The sequence below is a fragment of the Gavialis gangeticus genome, unplaced genomic scaffold (genome assembly GCF_001723915.1).
Source record: "Gavialis gangeticus isolate Ggan-Ray unplaced genomic scaffold, GavGan_comp1, whole genome shotgun sequence".
In the NCBI taxonomy this organism is placed as follows: domain Eukaryota; kingdom Metazoa; phylum Chordata; order Crocodylia; family Gavialidae; genus Gavialis; species Gavialis gangeticus.
Genome location: NW_017729032.1, coordinates 86,433,657 through 86,436,955, shown reverse-complemented (window position 1 = coordinate 86,436,955; position 3,299 = coordinate 86,433,657).

The window sequence follows — 3,299 nt, the reverse complement described above, 5'->3', positions numbered from 1 at the left end:
AGCTGGCATGCTGGTTAATGGAGCATGCTGGCTTGTAAGATGCCAGGTAACATAACTTCTACTCTGTGTGTGTGTGTGTGTGTGTGTGTGTGTGTGTGTGTGTGTGTGTGTACATAGACACACACACACAGAGTAAAAGCTGTGTTATTCAGCACTCACCAGGAACGGGGGATGCCGGATAAAAAAATATGCCAGTTAATTGAGCAGCCTTGGCCACTGCTTCTCACGCCATGTCTAAGGCATCCCTCTGCCTCTCTCACAGCATCACCACCCCTCTCTGTGGGCCCCGCTGTACAGGGAGGTGGGTCCTGCACAGCCTGTTATGCCCCATGCCCCTGAGCAATGGCAGCTCAGAGAAACCAGAAGTGCCATGGTGGACACTTCCAGTTTCACTTTATCTTACAAGCTGGCATGCTGGTTAATGGAGCATGCTGGCTTGTAAGATGCCAGGTAACATAACTTCTACTCTGTGTGTGTGTGTGTGTGTGTGTGTGTGTGTGTGTGTGTGTGTGTGTGTGTGTGTGTGCATACATATATATATATGTGTGTATACATACATATATATATATGTATGTATGTATACACACACACACACATACAGTGGTGTTTCATTTTAATCATGGAAAAATGTGGATTTTGGGTTACTTTTTTTTATCCAAAAATTGGGGATTTTCTTATTAGACAAAACCAGTATCCCTGCACATCACTGTGAGTGCCAGGCTGTGGCAGGGGCTTGTGCAGGCTGCTTGTGCTGCTGTATTCAGCATGGCTGTGGCCTGGGTCCTGGGGTGTGAGGATGTTTGTCAACTGCTGCATAAAGGACATGGCCTTGTGGGCACTCCATGGCTGACAGTTGTTGCCGAAGATAGAAATCCATTGTACCCACAAGGTCTTGATTTTTGTGTGGCACTGCTGTGCTGACTAGTCATATCTGTGCTTTTATATCTGGCCTGACAGCCTTTTGTAGATGTGGGTGTTGGAGCACCCACCCTGTGTGAACTGGTGGTGCACTTCCACCTTGCCCTACAGCACCACAACGTCACCAATCTCCTCCTGTGACCAGTTGCAGCCCTGGGAAGCAGGGTGTGGCATCAGCAATGGGGCCATCAGGGCTCCCACACTGGCTTTCTGGGTCTCTAGGTAGCTGTCTCTTTCCTGCTGGGCCTGGGCAGCTTCCTGCAGTGCTTAGCACAGAGGCATGGTGCAGGACTGGCAGCCATGTGGTGAGGCAATACCCCCGCCCCAGCACCTGCAGGCTCAGAGCAGGCTTCTGGAGGTGGTCTGTGGGCAGCTGGAGCTGGCACAAGTGGCCAAGAGCTGCCTACAGCTGGGCCTGGGTGCTGGCAGGCTTGGCAGGAGCCTGTAGCACCTTGCAGGCCTAGATGGCATGGCTCTGGCAACTGCACAGCGTTGTGGTGCCAGGAAGTGGTGCCAGGGTACAGCAGGCTGGCATAGCTGGTCTGCAGCCTGTGCAGGGGGATACAGTGTCCGGTGTGGCCTCAGGCTCCCTGCATGTGCCCCATAGCTCTGATTGCCTGCAGGCTTTTAAGGGCTTGAGGCTGGGGCTGCCAGGGAGCCAGTGCAGCCCTGGGGTAGGAGCAGCTTCCAGGCCCAGAGCCCTGGCTCCCAGTTGGCATCTAAATGTGCATTACTATGCAGTAACTCCTCATGAGTAAATTTGCTACTTGCATTTGCAGGTAGCAAATTTACTTCTGAGTAGTGTTTTGTATGGTTATGAAACACTGTCATGCCTGTCTGCATGAGTTAGTCCATAAGGTCCCATATTCCCCTGTCTTCTGCCTGACTTCAGGCTAATGCAGCTCACTAGCTTTCTGACAGAAAATAATTGAGGGGTGGGGGAGTACCTGGCCAGCTGTTTGAACACTATTACTAATGTGTCATTTTAGTTTTGTAATACATTCTTTGGTCATTAATTACTGTAATTCTGAGAGATTCTGAGCTCCTGCTAAATATTACACCTTGCAATGAGGTGACTGGTCAGTGTAAGTGCTCAATGGTCATGAGGATATGGCTGTCTAGGAGCTGCAAGGAGCTCATATAGTGCTTAGTAACTCTCAGGATTTGCTGCTTTGGTTTTGATTTCCTAAAGATTTTTTTATCAAAGAGCTGATTCCCTTAACTGCTATTAACATGAATTGGAGTTGAGAGTGCAGTGTGTCTGGCTGGACTGAGCCCCAGTTCAGTGTTACTAAGTGTTCATCATCATAGTGATTTTCTCCTTTCCCCTATCTTTTGATCATTATCTTTAAAATGTATGGTTTCATTTTATTTTTCATACATACTGGCTTTTATGGTTGAGGTCTTCTCTCAACTTGTGTAGGTTACAAGTATTGGAAGACATCATGTCTGATTCCATTAATTCTGTTCAGATGTAGCCATTATTTCCTGTAAAATTCACCCTCTCACTGTGTAAGCAAGTGGAGAATTTCTCAAGAGCAAAATGTAACCTTCTTAATACTTCAGCTTGACCGATTTCTCATTGTGAAGTCTTTGTTCACTGAGTTAAAAGCTATCTCATAGAACTACTTTAAATATATAGTGATAAGATTCAAGTCTGTGTTCAGTTCTGAGTACCTCATTACCAGAAATATATTGATGAATTGGAGGGACTATAGCAACAAAAAAGATTGCGGGACTGAAGTGATTGACTTATAGTAAGTAAAGATTAAAAGAGTTTAATATCTAACGCTTGACTAAAAGACAATAAAAGAGGGTCCTTAATGATCTAGAAACATTTGAAGGATATGTACACCAAAGAGTGAAAGGAGGTAGTGATAAAAGGAGGGACAAAGGAGTATGTGTGGTAGTAAGAAAACAAGGAAAAGAAATTCAGGGTGAAGATCACGATGAAAGTTCCTGCTATATAATTCAATCTGTTAGTGCTCCCCAATTAAGTCACTGAACAAACCCTATCATTTGGCACATTTAAAATTAATTGGGCAAAACAAAAATATAGAGAATAATATTGCAGTAGAAAGGAAGTAGGAGAGATTTAACTATTTTAGACATCTTTTTAAATTCTAGATTCTAAGATTTTATTATTTTTAGGTTGGACTGATAAAGAAATATAGGGCACTTTTACATGTGCTCCGCTGCATTCTTATTTGAATGTGTTGGAGCAGATTTGATTAATCAGATTAATTGAGTCTGCTGCAACGTTCTAATCAGAATGCTCCAGAATGCTGCAACATCTCATATATTCAGCAGCCACATGTTTCAAAATGGGTGGCAGGGGCACTTTAAAGCTCACTGAATGGGCTTTAGATAAAGTGCCCCTG